The 20,039-nt window shown below is 42.2% G+C and overlaps 1 long non-coding RNA gene across 1 annotated transcript in view; it reads right to left on the bottom strand.

Moving 5' to 3' along the window:
• Positions 1 to 2,343, bottom strand: part of LOC105868592 (uncharacterized) — a 443,787-nt gene extending 441,444 nt beyond the window's left edge. The window contains exon 1 of the long non-coding RNA XR_012919252.1: positions 2,258 to 2,343. This is a non-coding gene — a long non-coding RNA (uncharacterized LOC105868592). The remainder of the gene's footprint in view (positions 1 to 2,257) is intronic.
• Between the last annotated feature and the right edge of the window lie 17,696 nt (positions 2,344 to 20,039).

The following is a 20,039-nucleotide window of genomic DNA, read 5'->3' as shown; positions in this document are numbered from 1 at the left end:
TTGTTAAATATGTAAAAATTTAAATGCTATTGATTCCTTTCCAAAAATCTATGTAAGCAGAGTGTGTAGCTGTGTTTTTGTGTCCAAGAGTGGGTTTAAAAAGCCTTTTTCCCTTTCCCCTGTAGTAGGTGGATAGTCATAAAACCCCCAACCATTTTATCACATTGTTGATCACTTTCCCAACCTACAGGGCAATAATTTTCCACTCTGTAACCCAATCAATATGCTATCTACCACTGACTCCCCTTGCTACCCTTCTCGCCCTCTCGGTTACCAGATATTTTTAAATTACAACTTTTTTAAAGTTTTAGACAATTTAAGTCTGTGTATCTTTCCAAGCTATTAGTTTAGTTTTTTATTTTTTTAAAAAACTAAAGTGTGTGTGTACTTGCTCTCAACTGTTAAAAGCCAGAGTTTAGTCTTAAGAACTCGAGTCACAGTACACCTTATTTGTCCCCTTATGTCTCGCTACCGCAGCCCTAGGTGTTTTGTATAATGCATGAGTGAACCCCGCTTAGAAATAGAAATGCATTTTCAATAAGTATTTATTATGTTGTTCTGAGCATACAGCTTTAAATTTGCCCGCTGTAGCTTGAAGCATTACACAAACTGTTGGTCTGCTGACTGCCTCTCTGGCAGCAACACACAGAGAAAATAGATTGCTAAGGGTTTTTTCCCCTCCTCCTCTCCCTCTCCTATCTCTCTCTCTCTCTCTCTCTCTCTCTCTCTCTCTCTCTCTCTCTCTCTTTCCTTTTTCTCCTTTTTTAGAACCAGTTGTGAACATTTTTTAATCTTGTGGCATTTTTAATCAACACGTATTTCCTTCCAGGACCTGTGATCCTCTATTGATTCCCATTAAAATGCTTTTCTTTTCTTTGCCCCCTCTGCTGATCGAATTTCAGATCAGCCACAGGATATGCAACTAACCTTCCGGCACTACTGAACCCAACCGAGCGAGGGTGATCAAAAGGCTTGATGCATTCATTAAACATTCCCATCGCCGGGGCAGGAGCTCTAATGGAAGCTATCTCTTTGCATTACAATTTTTTTTTCCCTTTTTGTCTTCCCCCCACCTCCAAAAAATGTTTTTTGCCTTTGATCACAAGGGGGGTGGGGGGAGAAAACATGAGAACAAAAGAGACCTATCTTTTTTCCCCGGGGCTGACGTCAGTTTGATTTTACTGACAACTATTCGAGCGTGTGTAGCAGTTGGAAGCGGCCCCACGCCCGCCCCCCTTCCACTTTTGGGAGAAAACAAGACTTTTAGCGGCTCCAGAGACGCGCCCTGAAAATGGCCCGCTCGGGCTCCGCGCTCGCGGCCCTCCGCCCGCTCGGCAAAGGGCATTCGAGGCTTATTTGTGTGGCACGATCTTTACTGGGGCGGAAAACACGCGGCGGGGGAGGAGCGGGAACAGACGCAGCCGGGCGGGGAGAGCCAGGAATGTTCCTTCCCGGAGTGGGGCGAGGACACGGGCAGAGGAAATAGTCCCTGCCGGGCGCGGGGCGCGCGGGGTCCGGGTCCCGGGCGGCTCCGGGCTGGGCGGCGGCGCGAGGGTTCCGGCCCCGCGGAGTCGGGGCGCAGGGAGCCTTCGACCCCGCGGGCGCGCGTGCGCGGTGCGGCCCCCACGCCCGGGCCGCCGCGGCCTCGGCGGCGCCAGCCTCCGGCTAGGAGAGCGCTGCGGCGGGCGGGCCGCAAAACCCGGGCCGGAGCCGAGCGCGGATCGGGCGGCGCCGCGGAGTTCGGAGGCAGCGCGCGGCCCGGCGAAGAGCCCGGGGAGCCCGCGCCGGCGGCGGAGGGCGCGCGGCCCGTCCGACAGGCCCCGCTCCTGCGTCTCCCACCTGGCCCCGGGGCCGGGGAGTGTGGCTCGCGGTGCCCGCGCAAAACTCCCAGTCGGGCCTGGCAGGAAGTGGATCCAGTTAGGGCACGGCCCCGTCCTGCAGTTGCCAGGAACCTAAGATCTATGACCGACTTAAGCCATTTCTGGAAAAGTCATATTTTCCAGGCTTTCGTGAAATAGTCATTGCTCCCATTCTAAATCTGGAGGCGAATGTGCATCTATTTCAGGGAGGAGGAAAGATGTGAAAAGTAGACCGGACTCCGGGAAATGTGGGTGCTGGGGTTGGGCCTGTGCCTGGTGTCCGCCCGCTCAGCGGCCCTGAGATGCGGATTCCGTGGCGTAAGGCCTGTCGGGCGCTACCACAAAGCCCCGGGCGACTTTGCCAGGGGTAAAAAGATGGATGAAGGACGATCACTTACCTCTCAGGGCCTTGAAGTCACCAAGGGAAACCGCGCATCCAATGAGAGTCCACCCGAGCTGGCCCCTGGCACCTCGCGCCTGCCCCCAGCTGCGCATGTACCGCACTGGAGTCCAGTTTCGTGTGTCCGAGCTATCTGCCCAGGGCCCAAGGTTCCTGGAGGGGCGTACTAAGGCTCATTGTTCTGTGTATCTGCCCCAGCTCTTCAGGGCACACCATAGGCGCTCAATAAATGCTTTCCCATGAATGCATGTTGGAAGTGCCAGTAAAGTGCTGCGAAGCACAGAGGAAAGAACAATTGTGACTAAGGGGTCCCAGGATGCTTGGTGAAGGGCCAGGCGTTTGTGCTGGACCCCGAAGAGCAGCCGTGGGTGACAGTAAAAAGGCGATTCCACATTGAGAGAACAACATGAGCAAAGGAGGCAACGTCCGGCAGGTGGGAACGCAGGGGTTGTGCACCGGAAGTTCTCGGGGCGTGGAAAAGGAAGCTGGGAGGCCTTGAGTACCTTGCCATATATATAAGTAGCAGCCAGGAAAGCACAGAACATGTTCTGCAGTTCTGGAATATGGGCAGGCAAATGTATAATAAAATAGGGAATATGGGCATACAAAAACAAAAATAATACGAAGAAAAATAAAAGAGGACGGTTTATAGGGGAATTTCAGGAAAATTATATGAAATAAAAAAGAAATGCTAAGGAAAATCCCTGGCCTGACACTCTCAGAACAAAACATTTTAATACCATTTGAGGGAAGCTTCTATGGAAGAGGGAGAGAAAAGAGGTAACAATGGAATTACTGTTTTGATTAAAGATCTTTGACCATTACAATATTTCTCATCAGTGACAGCATGAACTGGTTAAGAAACATAGGAGAAGATATGAGACATCAATATCGAGAAAGAGCTGGAACTCAGAAATATCAAGAGAACAGCAATACATTAAAAACAAGATAAATGTGCATCATTAAGGAATTTTAAATAAATTGTGGCATACTCAATAGACTATTATGCAGTCATTAAAAATGCAGCATATGTATTGGAAAGATGTTCACAATGTATTGTTATGTGAAAAAGCAAGTTACAAATCAGCATGTCTAGAAAGACATATCTAAAATATTAGCAGTGACTCTAGATGTTTTGATTTTTAGTGATTTTTTGCTTTCTCCTTCATAGCTGTAAGTATTGTCTGAATTTTTACAATGAGAAATTAATCAAAAATAAATAAACACGATTAAGCAAAGTTTTAATCTTTTGAAAATGTATGTGGTCCTGTTGTTGTGAAAATAAAGTGATGTCTGCAGCATTGGAAATCCTCCTGGCAAATGGTAAGAAGACAGTCTCCGGAGTCAGACTGATCAAGACTGCACAGGCGCCATTTTTATTGCCTGTGCTATCCATCTGGCTCAAGCTACTTCAAGATCTGTCTGGGCTTCAATAACTTCATCTATGAAATGAAGATAATAGCATCTACCTAACAGGTTGTTGTGAGAGATAGTATCTGTAAGACACTTAGTGCCTGGCCCCCACAAGGCACTCAGGGCTCAGCCAGTGGAAGCTTTTAGGAGGGCAGAGCACAGGCTTTAGAAAACACCTTCCTTACCTGATCCTTCTTCTACTGCCTGCAAATATTCCTCCTCCCCCGTCAGATGGTAAGATTGTATTTCCTCGCCCATTCAAAGTTAGGGGTGGCCATGTGACAGGTTCTGGCCAACAAAATGAGTAGAAGTAACATGTGTCACCAGTGAGCACTTTGCCATTTCTCTCTTTCCAACTGCCATGACAACCAGAAGTGCCCAGGTAGTATCTGCCAACGTCCCAGTTTGAGGACGACACACACCCTCTGGTGACATTTGAGAGACGTTCAGCATGAGAGACGAATAACCCTTTGTTATTGTAAGCCACTAGGATTGGGGGCTCTTTGTTACCAAAGCCTAGTTCAACTCATCCTGACTGACACAGACACTTAATAGTTTTACTTGAGAAAGTTACTTACCTGTTCCAGGTTGCCATCTCTTCCCGTATAAAATGTAGGTGTTAGTATTCCCACTCCACAGAGCTGGAGGAGAAAATGAGTTAAATGTCTATAAATTTCTTGGCACTGCCTGGCACCTGGTAAGTACACATGAAATGACAGGGACTATCATCGTCTCCACCACACCTGCCTCATTCCACATCTATCAAATGGGAGCAGGTATCCATGCGAGGGAATCAGTTGGTGCTTGCATCTCGTCTCCCTACCACTGGATATGCCTGTACTGCAGCTGTGTGCATAGAGATACTTACACATGAATAAGAGATAGAGTCAATGCAGGTAAGAAAACTCATTCAGACATTGAGTATCTGATATCATTCGTCCTTGGAAGAAATGCTGTATGTTCAAGTCCTTGTAGAGTCAGCAGCCACATGACCGATAGGACGTGTCTCCACCATTGATGGCCAAGAGAGTGCCTGGAGAGCTAAGGCCACTAGAAGGTTCCATGGACTCTCAGAGCACACAAAGAATGTGAATGTGATTGAGAGAGATGGCTATAAAGATAGTGACCACCAGTTTCTTCTAGAATAAACCAATTTTTTTGTCCTCTTAGAGTCATAAAAACACACAAGTGGTATCTAATGCAAAAGAGAAAGAGCTGTGGGTCTGGGTTGTTCTAATGCTCTGTGGGCTCCCCTGCTTAGATTGGGGAGTAAAGAGAGCATGTGGCCATAAAATATCTAGTTTTCAGGGACTAGGAAAGCTGTGTTTCCGTGGCTACATAATCAGGAAGGCTGGCAATTCTGACAGAAAAGGAACAGTCCTCTCTCTAAGGGTGTTTGGGCATGAGGCCAGACACCTCAGAGAATCCATGAGTGTAATGAGTGGGGCGCAGCGGGGTGTATTATAGCATCTTCCAGAATTGGACAGGGATAGAAGCCCCGTGAAATTCTCAGGCACTGCACAAAAGAGCCTCTATTACCTGGATTTCAGTTACTCAAGGCTCATGTTAAATGTGGCACTCAGAAAACCTCTTCACTCCCTCTGAGCAAGAGTAGCATGCAACAAGAAGAGCAATGAGTAATGAGCGGTCATACCTTTACATTTGCAGGGCACTTCACAATTCACCAAGTGTTTTCACATTCGTTTCATTTCATCCTCACAATGAAAGGATCAATCGAGTCATAGAGAAATTGTGCCCCTGTTGTACTTCTGCTTGACTTGCTGGAAAGCACGTGGTCTTCCAGATTTTGAGTACCCCGATACAGAAGGCGGCCACAAAGCAGGGGAAAGGCAGGGAGCTGACCCTGGGACTTGGCAGCCCACCTGAAACGAAGATCGTTCAGCAGCAGGCACACAATCTAACTGCGACAGGAGCACTTGGTTTCTGTTTCCATCACAGCAAACACCATTTCCAGGACTATCACTCCCCTGGAGCACTTCTGCCCCAGCTCTGCACACACCCACCCAGTCTCCTGTTGAAGCCCAGCTAATCCCCCTGAGCACCACCTCCTCATGCCATGTGCTCATGAAAGCTTCCTAATACCTGAGTACAGCTCCTAGGCCTGTAATTGCAGGACCCCTGTGGGCTGCTCCCACCCTACTAACTCCTAACTTAGTCAAAGTCCATTCCCAAACTTCCTTCACCCTGGCTGGAATGCCCATCCTTCTCCTTGCCACAAGTCAAAGTTCTACACATGAGGCCAGCAGCTGTCATATCCTCCATGAAAATGTCATTGTCACCTCCAGTTGACAAAGGTTTTCCCACATCCCTGAATTACAGTAGGTTTTCTGTGGTTCCACGCAACCGTCTTCAAACTAAGTACACCTCTCCCTCCAGGGCTGACTTCCCAAAGGCATCCACAGTCAAGGATATTTTGAAGGAAAGCAACATGCAGATCTTCAAATTAAATGTCTGCTTTTTATTAAACCCCCTTGCTCTCCTTTTACAATGGCTCTTCCTCTGCTTTTCAAAAGAAAAGAGTCCCTCTCACTCATTCCCAATCTTACTGTGGTACATGCTTGCTCTGGGGTTTAAAGAACCCTCCTGGATACCAAAGAGAAGAAAAATGGAAAGTATTGCTGTAGGTGTAGGGAGGTGACTGGTTCTAAGGACCATGTATCAGTTTGCCAGGGCTGACTTAATAGGATACCACAGACTGCAGGGCTTAAACAGTCTCCCTTAAATTGTCTTGCAGTTCTAGAAGCCAGAAGTCCAAAATCAAGGTGTTGGCAGTGTTGGTTCCTTTTGAGGGCTAAGCAGAAAGGCCTCTTCCAGACCTCTATCTTTGGTTTGTGGGTGTCCATCTTTTCCCTGTGTCTCTTTACAGCATCCTTCCTCGGTGCGTGTCTGTCTCTATGTTCACATTTCCCCTTTTTTTACTTTCTTTTTCTTTTTCTTTTCTTTTTTTTTTTTTTTTTTTTTTTTTTTTTTTTTTTTTGTTGCCCAGGCTAGAGTGAGTGCTGTGGCATCACCCTAGCTCACAGCAACCTCAAACTCCTGGGCTGAAGCGATCCTCCTGCCTCAGCCTCCTGAGTAGCTGGGACTACAGGCATGCGCCATCATGCTCAGCTAATTTTTTCTATATATATGAGTTGGCCAATTAATTTCTTTCTATTTATAGTACAGACGGGGTCTCGCTCTTGCTCAGGCTGGTTTCGAACTCCTGAGCTCGAGCAATAGGCCCGCCTCGGCCTCCCAGAGTGCTAGGATTACAGGCGTGAGCCACCGCGCCGGGCCTACATTTCCCCTTTCTATAAGAACACCAGCCATAGAGGTTTAGGGACCACCCTAATGACCTCCTCTTAACTAATTTCATCTACAATGACCCTATTTCCAAACAAGGTCATATTCTGAGGTACTAGGGGTTAGGACATCAACATATAAATTTAGAGAGGACAAAATTCAACCCATAACAGATTGGATAACAAATCCTTCACAAATTAGGTGGTTTCCAATACTTTGATTTCGACAAAACTGAAACTGAAAGAGGATCTAGTAAAATTGTTAGCTGACAGATCATTAAGAATAATCCTTGACAAAAGATTACCATAGGATTTGGAGCAGATAAGTCAGGAGCTCCAAAAATTGCAAGACATTTCTATAACAAAACTTTTTCCATTCTCAACTACCTATCTGCAAGAAGAACAGGATTTCTCATATCTAAAATATGAAAAATAGAAATAGAACTAATGCCACACACTTTGTCATTCTAGCAATCTAGCAATAAGTAATACATATCCACTATCATATATTGTTTCAGAAAAGGACAGCATCATCTATCTCATTAAGAAATGCAAACTTCCAATAAAACTTTATTTTTTATGTTAGCATTTATCAAAGTTTGCTATTCATTTAGGTTGTTTTGATCAATTGTATAATAGTACTCATTGCAATGATAACTCTACCCAGAAAACACTTAAAACCTACGGGCATGAGAATTTTAAGGTGTATAAATTTTAAATTTTACACATGTTTGATAGATAAAAGTACAATGGGATATTCAGCAAAGACTTTCTATCATAATTATATTACATTAGCATAAAATTCTGAAGGGGAAGTAGAATGGAAATAAAATTGCAAAGAGAAAATGAAATACAATTTTTGCTTGCTAAAGATGAGTTGTTTGTGTATTTCTTAAGTGAACGATGGTGAGTAACAAACCATGATGGGATTTAGATTCCATTTAGATACATTTAAAAGAGTGATGTCACAGATTTATTTTTAAATGTCAATATTTACAATATGCTAGAATTTACATTTTTTACAATTATTTAAATTCATGATATAATTATAGATATTGATTTTAAAATGTGCAAAGAAGAACATAGTTTTCTAAACTATTTTAGTGTCCTTAAGCAAAAAAAAAAAATTACAAACTGATTCAGCATGCAGGACCAAATTTTGCATTGTTCTTTAGGTGTCTTGGGGGATGTTTAGAATGTAGTCTTCTGTAGCTCACTGTTAATCCAGGGAAATTAACTGAGCCTGGGTCTAGACCCCGTGTTGTCACCATTTTCACCCACAAGTGGAGTGATGGGATCGGATAAAAGCTCAAAATCTTTGATTCCTTGCTGAGAGACAGCGTGGTGGCATGGAAAGAGCTTGGTCTTAAAACCACAGTGAGATGCTACTTCACACCCAATTAGGATGGCTATTATCAAAAAAAGAAAGAAGCCTCTGAAAAAAGCACTATGATGATTCCTCAAAAAATTAAAAATAGCACTACCATATGGTCCAGCAATCTCACTTCTGGGTACACACCCAAAAGAATTGAGAGCAGGATCATGAAGAGATACGACCATGTTCATACGACCATCATTTGCTATGGTTATAAGGTGGGAATAACTCAAACGCCCATCAGCAAATAAACAGATACATAAAGTATGGTCTATCCATACCGTGGAGTATTACTGAGCATCAAAAAGGAAGGAAATTCTGACACATGCTACACGATATGAAGGGACCTTGAGGATATCACACCAAGTGAAATAAGCCGGTCACAGAGGGGCAAATACTGTGTGATTTCACTCACATGAGGTTCCTAGAATAGTCAAACTCATACAGACAGAAAGTAGAATGGTGGTTAGCAGGGACTGGGGCGGGGGGAGGAATGAGGAGTTATTGTTTAATGGGCACAGAGTTTTAGTTGGCAAGATTTAAGACGTTCCGGAGGTGAAGCTGGGTGCAGTGACACACCCTGTAGTCCCAGTTACTCGGGAGGCTGCAGCTAGAGAATCTCTTGAACCAGGAGTTCTCTAACTCCAGCCCAGATAACATTACGAGCTGCCAGCTCTAAAGAAAAAAGTCTGCGAATGGACGCTGAGATGATCGAATGACAACACGTGAATGCACATAATGCCACCAAACTGCACACCGAAACAAAGTTAAAACAGTAAATTTTGTTTATGAATATTTTACCACAATTTTTTAGATATGTGACCTTGAATGTGTTGCCTAAACTCCTTGAGCCTCAGTTTCCTCCTGACCAAAGAAAGAAAAATGCCTAACTTGGAGGATTGTTATGAGAATGAAAACATAGACAGATGTCCAGCGGCTGCTGTGGTGTGCCACCCCTACAGGGCCGAGGGGCCACTGTCCTTGCCACTGGGGGTGTTGACTGCTGGCGCCAACAGCTGCGTCCCTCTCTAGGCACCGGCCCCAAAGGGAGCTGCCTGGCCCAAGGGTATAACCCCTCTTGGGGAACAGCAGCTGGTTGATGCCAGCTTCCAAGGTCTAGCCCTCTCGCCTCAATTCAGGACACTCTGAAGGGCCATCCCAACCCCGAAGCTTCCAGAAGAGTCTGCTGAGGGCTCCCTCCTCCCAGTTCTGCTTCTGTCACATTCTTAGGTGATGAGAGAACAGGTCTCCTGCATGTGGACGTCCAGCTCAGGGTCTGTTTCCAGGTACCCTACCTGCTCAACAGCTCTGGGAGCTGCCCGTTGGCCTCAGAAGGAAGCCTGCAATGCTTGTCATGTCCCATGGGGCCCAACATGGCCGACCCCTTCCTTGTTTACCCTGCTCCTCCTCTGCCCCTCCTCCTGCCTCGCCCCTTTACCTCTTTCTCAGCCTCGAGGATTCCAAGGTTGATTCACCTCGGCACTCTGCAGCAGCTGTTCTCATGCCTACAGGTCACCTTCCCAGAGAGGCCTGCCCCAAAATACCCACTACGTGCACCCAGCCCCCTTCTGTCCCTTTACCCTGCTTTGTTTTTCCTCATGGCTTTTATCACTACCTGAAATGACAGTATATACTCATTTGCTTAAAAGCACTAGAACATTCTCCAAAGGCAGGGACTTTTCCCTGCCTTGTGCCCTGTGGTACTCCCAGCAACTAATAGAATGGCTGGCACATAATAGGCACTCCAGAAACATTTGTGGAAAAAATTAATGAATTAGAGATAACATACACTGAGCATATAGACCCGTGTATACCATATGTCAGGGACTCACAGATGGTACATTATTATTTTATTATATTTCTTGTGTGTCCAACTCAGACAGTGGATGTCAGACAGGGTCCTTCCTTTGTATCTTTTTCTACAGTGCTAGGCACAAAATCACTCCGTGGATACTTCTTAACTAGACTCGACATGTTCCAAAGCCAATGGCAAGTGAGAACTGAGATTTTTTTTGTTGAAGTTGGCTGGTTGGTTCTGTTTCATTTGAATGGTCAAGATTCTATCACAGTACATCAAGTCTCTATTAAAATTAATTATGGTCAGACTGTATCCATCCATCACTCTGCAGGGAGAGAAGGTGACGGGGCTCCCCTCCAACATTATCCTGGCCACTGGTGGAGGCAGGGGTTGCCTCCCCAAGGCAAGGGTTGTCACATGAGGCCCCATGTGACATTTCTTTACTCATCAGAAAATTGTAAATATTACTCAATAATCTCTTAAAAACTACAAAAAGGGAGGTAATAGATGTCATATCTGTCCCCAAACCACATAACGTCCAAACTCATGAGCGCAGAAGAGAGGCCCGATTATCTCGCACCTGTCCCCTAACTGTACTCATCGCCCCGGGCAATTTCCTCTTTCGTTTCTGTCAAAGTCTGACAGACATGCACCGCCTGGCATTCCCGCCTATGTGACATCCCATGTTCTTGGCTGCACAATGACTGTGTATTGTATGAATTCTGTGGCGTGCAGCAGCTCCTGCTTTGCCATATTCATGGAGGAGGGAACACACATGTACAACCTAAATGCCCTGTCTCCTCACCATACAGTTATCATGTGCTTCTGTGCAGTGAAACAAGCTTCCAGAATGTTGTGATAACTCTGCTCTTCTTCCCTTTTTGCAGATGCAAGAAAACCCATGACAAGGAGGCCATGTTGCTAGCAATAGGAATGCCTTCAAAGGAGGGGACGATGGCACAGTGCTAGGGAAATTCACATCTATTTTGTAATTTAATCCATGCCACAATCCTTTGAGGTAGCTGGTATTGTCCTCAATTTTACAGACGAGAAAAGAGGTTAAAGAGATTAAGTAATATACTTCGGGTAACCCAGAAGGTAAGTAATAAACCAGGATTTGAACTAAGCTTCCTTTGATTCCAGAGTCTCTTGTAAGAATCTGCGATCCTGTAATTCACCCTCGGGCTGGGTACTGACTCCCTCGGGCCCAGGCTTGGATATCCTCCTAAAAATAGCTCCTTCTCTTTCCTGGATCCTATTTCAAAACAACAACAACCATAAAAAGTTGCCCTACCCAATTAAAAATCATTATCAATATGCAATAATTAAAACATAATGTGAGCAGTGAAATGGTAGAGTTCAGAATAAACTCAGGTATGTGATAAAAGTGGGCCTTTCAAATCAATGAAGGAGAAGTAGCTTGTTCTATAAGTGTTACTGGAAAACCTGGTTAGAGAAACAAATAGTGGATGCCCAATAAGTGCTTATAATTAGTTTATTGCAAAATTAAATGAGATAACACATATTCTCCAGCTTCCACAGTAACTGCTGAGAAAAGAGACTCAGGAAAACTTTTTGAGTTCTGGACTTCTTAATTTTCTAGTCTATATCGCACTCTGACCTTGATTTCTCACACAGTCTCCTATAATACTTTCAGATTTGCAAAAGTACTTTCACTACCCCATTAGTGCAGGGCAGATGTTATTATTCTCACTTTCTAAATATGGACACTGAGGCTCAGAGAGGTAATGATCACAGCTGGTATGGCCGTGTGAAACTTAAACACGGCTTCCTGACTCCTTGTGTCATGATCTTAACGCTAGACTTATCATATATGGTCTCTCCCCACCCCCACCCTCACCTTCACACCACACAATTTAACAATGGAAAACAAAGAACATCAATACATTAACATCAACATGATAACTGTGTTAATTTCTGTGTATTCCCAGTTAGTCTTTGTCCATAGGACACACATTCCACATAATTATGACCATTAATTACAGTTTAGTGGTCCACTTTCCCACTTAAGATAGTATCCTAATCACCAATGTCAGGTCCAGTTTTGTAGCAAATGACAAATGTACATTGTGCAGGCTCTTCTTTAACACGTCTACTGCCACACTAGAATAAAATGATTTTCCTTGGGGCCATGGTGTTTTATTACAAAACTAGAATAAAAACTTCAACAACAAAACAATCCTTTCTAATTTAATGAAAAATTTGTTTTTTTTATTGTTTTCTGGTTTTTTTCAATACAAAAGCATATAAAACCTTGAAAATTAGTAATGTAAAAAGTAATGTGAAAACATGAAAAATAGTTCATAACGGTAAAGCGTTTTTCTTGACTTGTCAGGCTTATGTGCAATTTAAAGGCAAACATAAATAGAAAAATGAAATGTATTGACTTCTATTCATTTAATCCATGTTTTTAGAATTAAAATTGTCAATATTAACTGCAATAGTAAGAACATCTACAAGTAAGATTTTCACCAGCCAACTGCAGGATTTTGCCCAGGTTTTGCTTCATGAGGCCCCAGGCTCAAAACTAGTGTGAGTTAAATCCAACTCACATGGCAGTTAATGTGTTAGAGTCATAATGTAAGTGTCCATGTCTATCCAATTGCTCTTAGATGAATTTTGTTCACTTGCGTGAGTGTATTCAGTTGTGTTCCTCTTTAGAGGCAGCTGTGTATCTCTCTCCCCTTTCAACAAGAAGTCCACTTTCTTTTCCCGCTCCATGGATAACTTTCAGTGCTGTGGTTGGTTTCCTCTGCTGTCCGGATTTCTCTCCCGCAGGGGAACCGCCAGCAGCTGGCTTTTGCAGGTCAATGCCCAGGTGCAGGCAGCATAAGGAGGTGTCTGTTGCCTTCTCGGAGTTTATGACCATTGCATTCCTGTTGGAAAAGGAGGATCCACTCCTCCTTTTTTTAACCTGTGGCTTCCCAATTTAGCTTCCCCAGGACAGTCATCACTAAAATTATGATTCACCCCCATGGTTTCCTCCCTTGGCCAGGGAGAAATTTCAAACTGAACGTTTTCATCACCGTTATGTATACAGTATGATTCACGGGGGGACAGACTCTACTTAGCGTATTAAATAAAATGTTGTTTTCACTCGTTCACACTGAATGTTAAAAAAGAGAGACATTTTACATACTTAATATTCTACTCTCCCCATTTCAGGAGCTAGAAGTGGTATCATGGAAACATATGGTGACTTGACCGGTCTCTGTTTGGAAACAATATAGACAGAAGCACAGAAAAGATACATTTTGGTCAGTGCCTGTCCTAAATGCTCCCTAAGGTAAAGTTCAGTTGACTTAAAATAAGAAGCTATGAGGTCTTAAAAAAGTAACATTCAAATAGTCTTTTAATAAATATCTACCGAATGTCTACCCGTAACTCTAAAGAGATCCCTGAAGGAAGAAGTAGATTCTTGAAGCCAAGTTGTCTGGCAGACAGACACACTGGCAAAATCTGGTGGAAAGGGGTGATACAAAGTGTCGTCAGTTGTAATGTTGTTGCAAAAGGCTAGTTTTGATCAGGTTATAACTACGAGTACCTTTACTTAATTAAAATAGAGATGGCAGAGCTACAGAATAAACAGCAATGACAATAATAATTAGGAAAGATTCTAGTGTGACTTGGTTTTGTTTTCAGACATCTCATTGTAAATGCTTTGTACAAGGGGAAGGTCAAGAATGATTTTTTCCTATGAACTAATTTTATCTATCAACAAATCCAACCTATGTTCTTTTTCACCATTAAGGAGCTTTTCCTGGAGAAAAGAAATCCTAATTTCATTCTGGGAGCCAAGAAAGAAAGTAACAAATTTATAATTTAGTATATTTATAATATACTCAGACTGAGTCTGCCTGTCATGACTCAGCTAACATAGGTTAGGAACGGCCAGCAGTGTTTGAATATTATGCTTTAGTGAGGTGTGGGCATTGCCAATAGTTGAAAGTTATGGTAGCTATAATTCAGAGGCAGGAATAGTAGTGTTGACCTGAGAAAAATGTAGCACTACAGTCACAAGCCAAATTGCTGGCATTGTCAGCAGCTGTGATGTCACTGTATTGATTGTCCCCTGTGAAACATGAGGCTCTTTATTTGAATCATTTGTATAGGTATCATATTGGGTTAATTGCAAAGCAATTGGATTTAATAATAATATAACCATGTGTCCGTGTACATTGATTCCTAGAATTGTGAGGTGTGAATTGCACTTGATCATGAGGTTGTGCTTCCCCATGCTACAGGATGAGCAAGTCCCAGGCTAATCGTGTAAAATTTAAGCTGCCTAGGGTGAGCTTTAACTTATATGCCAGTTTGGATTGCTACTGCAAAGGCTTTATAGGCCTGGAACATGACTGGTTATAAATGGGATGCCCTTGAACTCGAATTGTTTGAAAAAGCATAGCTTCATTTTGAGTTAACAGCATGTCTTAAGATCAGCACCAATGTAAACGCAGTCATCTAAGGCTTTCTGTTGGCCATGCTTTCTTGCAGAATTTCATAGTTGCTGAAATTACTTCACTCTTGGCTAAGTTAATTAGTCCCCTGAATAAAGAATGCAAGAAAGGTAGTTCTCAAAGTGGGCAGAAATTCCCTGAAAAGCAGGATGCATGCCAAATAAATCAGTGACTGAGTTAATGATTTCATAATAACTAAAGATACAATATAGTCTTATACTTGCATAGCTGTTTTTAATGTTTAAAATTGGTGGATATTTTCTACTTTTCTAGTTGAAGCATGTTTCTTTCTAAGAGGGATGAAGCAAGGTTAAAAGTATATTTTTATGGGAAAATTTCACATCCAAATGATGAAAGAAAAAAATTCAAGACAAATCTGAGTAGGAAAATGTAGGAGGTTTTAGAGAAAGAGGAAAAAAGAAAAAAGTGAAAAGGAAAAAGAGGAGGAAGAAGAGAATGAGAAACAGAGGAGTTAGAAATTGAGAAGATTGGGCCAGGCATGATGGCTCATTTCGGTAATCGCAGCACTTTGGGAGGCCAAGGTGGAAGGATGGTTTGAGGCCAGGATTTTGAGACCAGTCTGGGCAATAGGTCTCTATGGAAAAGGTAAATTATCCAGGCATGGTGATACACATCTGTAGTTCCAGCTACTCAGGAAGCTGAGGCAGGAAAATTGTTTAAGCCCGAGAATTGGAGGTTACAGTGAGCTATGATCATGCCACTGCACTCCAGCCTGGACAACAAAGCAAGACCCTAGCTCTAAAAATATATTTTTTTAATTTTTAAAAAAGTAAGAAAATGAGAAAATTGATTAACACAGTAAATGTTATCTGACACAAAACAGGTACTCAATAAATCTTTTTGAATATATTATTCAATTAACCAGGATTTAAAAAAACATAAAAAAGTGAGTAATTAATCAAAATGTATTGTCTAGATTGTTGTCTTTGATGTGTCTAAATAGGAACAATAAATATTCTTTGTTTAAGCCAAATGTTGCTACATGAATTTACCTTAAAATATCATTTCCATCAGTTATATTTACTTTGTCCATTGTTTGAACTAGTACAATTGGTGTGACACTTTCTTCATATCATTCAACTTCATGGTCAAGTTAGAGAGGTGACTGGGAGAACCACTGACTTTTACAATTCATCCAAACTCAGAATGTAAACTCGTTCACCCAAAGCTAGTACTACTGCAACCAAATGCTTCTTTCTCATTTCCCTCCTGCTTTGGCGAAGGTGACTTTCTTGTCAACTTAAAGATAATTTTTTGACACCAACTCAAAAATAAAACTAAATACACTTAGTAAGCATATTTATCTATTAAGACATTAGCTATGTTTACCAGTTCCCTACAGGTTGGTCTTTCTATGAGCACAGACCAATGCTACAGGATGGTTTTTAAATGTTTTCCAGGAAGGTGTTTGCATGAATGTGTTAATGGCTGAGATGGAGGCCCTTTCTAAATGCTAATGAATTGTGTGGCTATATGTTCAGAGCGGGCTCTGGACCAAAGTTGACAGCTGAATCAACTGAAAAGCAACTGCAGCAACAGAAGAGAAAAGAAACTACTTCTTTTATAGATCTTTATTTTAATTTGATATGGATGTAGTGATAATATTGCAGATTTAGGAGGACTTTAAGAATCTAGCAAATTCTAAAAGAGAGGCCTACGGGAGATTAAACATACTACTACCGAGAGGAAAATTCGTATTTACGGGTAAAGTTCCATGCATGGTGTTTTGTCGTGCAATGTGCTCAGCAGGAGTCAGCACCCTCTGTCTTGGCAACAGTTCCAATCTCTTTGGCCTTGTGATTTCACCATGTTGATGCCAGACGTTAAACTTTCTTAATCAAAGCAAGACTCTGGTTAAGTCAAAATAATAAAATGAAAAGATTTAAATAAGAATCAACAAAAGAAAAGCAATATTAACACAATGAATCTTGCCCTACTACTGAAAAAATTTATATAGCTCCTCATAAACACCCGTCCTTTATAAAAAGTGCAGATATTTTTCAGCTATTATGATGAAATTTGGACCCTAGGTCCAAGAAAAGTTAAAAATGATGAAATACTCTTCTCATTCCAAGGAGATCCTTCCTGTGAATGGGTTAATGTTATTTACACTTTATGTACTTAATAGGCACTTTTTTCTTCATTCATAAGCATTTTATTCATCATCTGGAGAAACAAAAAATTGAAAACTCTCTTTGCTTTTAGTTCCTCCAACTCCATGTGATTCCCACCCTCCCACTCTACCACCTTGACACCATAATATCAAAGAGAAACAAGACACCTACCATGTTCATGCAAAATCTCAGCAAACTGCTCTGCCCTCCAAAACCTGTGTCCTATGTCTCAGGGCAGACAGTGAAGAAAAAAATGAGACTGGGAGAGAGAGAAGGAGGGAGAAGATTGCAAAATATAACCTGGTGACACAGTGCAGGAAATGGTGCTGGGGTCTCTCTCAGGCTTGAGTTCCTATCTTATAAAAGCTTTGCAGTTTTTATCCTGTCACAGAACAAATAGGACCATGATTATTGTTTCACAATCTGTGCAGCTGATTGCACGTACTGATTGCATGTTTCTGTTCTATCACATTTCCAGCAGTTGCAAATATTTCTCCCTCTGGGACATCAGGATGTTATATTGGTTTATTATTGGGGGAAAGGACATTATAACAGGGAGAAATTTTAATAGCTGGAGATCGGGGGATGGGAGATGACACACACTTGCTACTCCACCTGGTTCATTGCTTGGCCATCTCCTTTTTGCTTCCATGCACTTCGTCATGTCCATATAGACTGTATTTCAAATGCAAAAGTGAGGCACTTGCTCTAGTAATTATGATCATGCTTGCATAATCGTGGTCATATTTGAAATCAAAACTGTCCCAGAAGATCTAGAATGTGAGGTGGCCAAATTCACGGCATTTCTTCCTGTCCATACATCTATAAAAATCTACTCCATTATTTAGGGACTCATCCAAGTGTCCTTCCTTCAAGAAAAGTCCTGTAACTATTGCAATGTAGTATGAGTCTCCTGAACCAATAGTTTGAAAATATTGTCTTGTATTTATTATAATGTTGATTTATATCTATTGAATGTATTATGATGTTATGATATAACTTCCTCAGTACAATTTTTAAATTTTTACCATGTAAAATAAATCATGCATCTGTTACTTTGATAAAAATGTAAAAGAGGGAAATTTTTTTAAAAGTATATGCTATAGTATTAGAAGATGGAACTAACTTTCATGCATTCATATGATGCATGAATGTTGACCATTATTTAAGCACTGTTGAACGTGGCATGCTACAGTGTTGCAGTTCTTAGTTTCTAAGGCAGTTTATGTGTATAAACTACATTGCCTACTTCTGTGGCCCTCCAAAAGAGATACATCTATAATCAATTTAATTCAGCAATTATAGATGAAGGCATGGATTAGGAGATAACCTATCTAAAGATCCTTTTTGTGACAAGTTTAAAAATCATGAGCCAAGACAGGAGCATCAGCATGGCACTCAGGGCTGTGCCACTGTCTATACACAATTACACTGCCTTGTAATTGGTGCCTTATGTTTTCTTATCTCCTTGTTTACTATCTCTATGTTTTATAACAGAATTATACCACTTCGAAGTTTGAAAGGACCATATCATGCCTTTCTTCCACTACTGCTGCTATCTAGAATGTTCACTGACATTTTCTACATCTGATCATCTAGTCTTTGCTTGAGTAAATACAATGAATATAACATTTCTAATACTGACCCTCACATTGTCAGAAAGCTTATTCTTATGATGAACCAAAATTTGATTCATTACCTCTAATTTCTAAACTTTTGTTAGAAATACGCTCTCTGAAGAAATAAAAAAATAAATCTACTCCAACTTTTCCAAGGAAGCCCTTCACATATGGATAGCTTTTTAGCTTGTTCCACATAAATATTCTCTTCTCCAAGTCCAACAGGCTCAATTCTTCCAATGGTTCTTTCAGTCATTTCAACTTTCTTCTCTTTCATTCACTCAGTCACCCTTTGCTGAAGATCCACTACGTATAAAGCATTGCGCTGCATGCTGTCTATAGACAGATGAGCAAAAACAGACATGGTTCCTGTTCTTATGGATCTTGGAAGACAGACATTTATAACATTACCACCCAATGGACTGATAATTAAAACTCAGAGATAAGCACTCTGAAGGAGAAGAACACCATTCTATGCAGGCATATGACAAAGGAACCTGATCTCGTCTGAGGGCCCAGGGATTTCTCTGACAAAGTGATGATTGAGCTGAGATATGAAGAAATGGCAGAGTAAAGAGGCAATGGAGGACACACAAAAGAAAGAAGGAGGGAGCAGCACATTCAAGGATGCTAAAAAGAGAGGGCACCTGGTGTGTGCACAGAATGAAAGACTAGTGTGGTTGGGGTACAGAGAGCCAGGGATAGATGGTGAGAGGGAAAGCTGGAGAGCTCAGCAGAAGGAACATCACGAGGAGCCTGGAAGGCCTGTTGGAGTTTTGGTTTTCATCCTCAAAATAGTAGGAAGTCACTTACAGGTGTGTTACATTGTATTATTGGCCACCAAATATTCCGGCTGCACTTCCTCTGGTGATTTCCCCAGGGTTTATGCGGCCCCTCCTTGTTGAACTCAGAAGAGACTTGAATTGCTCTGGCCAATGATATGTGGGCAGTAGTGGTATGTGTCCCTTCTAGGAAGAAGCTTTAAGAGCCGGCATGTGGTGGCCCCTTTCTCTTTTCCCTCTACCACAACCGGCAGTGTTACACTGAGAGGCCGTGTTAACAGCTTGAATTCCCAAGTGAAGTTTCCATGGAGCAGAGACAGAGACATACTGTGAATGAGCAATAAACTGTTGTTATTGAAAGCTAATGAGATTTCTGAGGTTGTCTGTTTCTATAGTATTACCTACCTTATTCTGACAAATAAAAGGGTTTCATGAGGCCTGAGGGAACATGACTGTCTTAGTCCATTCCAGCTGCTATAATAAAGTATAGACTGGATGGTTTAAACAACAGAAATGTATTTCTCACAGTTCTAGAGGATGGGAAGTCCAAGATCAAGATGCTGGCAGAACCAATGTCTGCTAAGGACCGGCTCCTTGGTTTGCAGATGGCTGTCTTGTGTCCTCACTTGGTGCAGAGCAGACAGAGAGGAAGTCTCATGTCTCTTGGTATAAGGGCACCAATGCCATTCGTGCAGGCTCCTCCCTCATGACCTAATCACCTCCCAAAGGGCCCACCTCCAAATACCATCACAATGGGTATTAGGCTTTCAACATATAAATTGGGGTGGAGGGGAGAGGGACTCAAACATTCTGTCCCTAACAACGATGAAATGAAATTCATGTTTTGAAAAGGTGAGTAATTGCTATTCAGAAAGTAG

The sequence above is a fragment of the Microcebus murinus genome, chromosome 5 (assembly GCF_040939455.1).
Source record: "Microcebus murinus isolate Inina chromosome 5, M.murinus_Inina_mat1.0, whole genome shotgun sequence".
NCBI classification, from domain to species: Eukaryota; Metazoa; Chordata; class Mammalia; order Primates; family Cheirogaleidae; genus Microcebus; species Microcebus murinus.
This window is presented reverse-complemented; position numbering and strand designations above follow the sequence as displayed.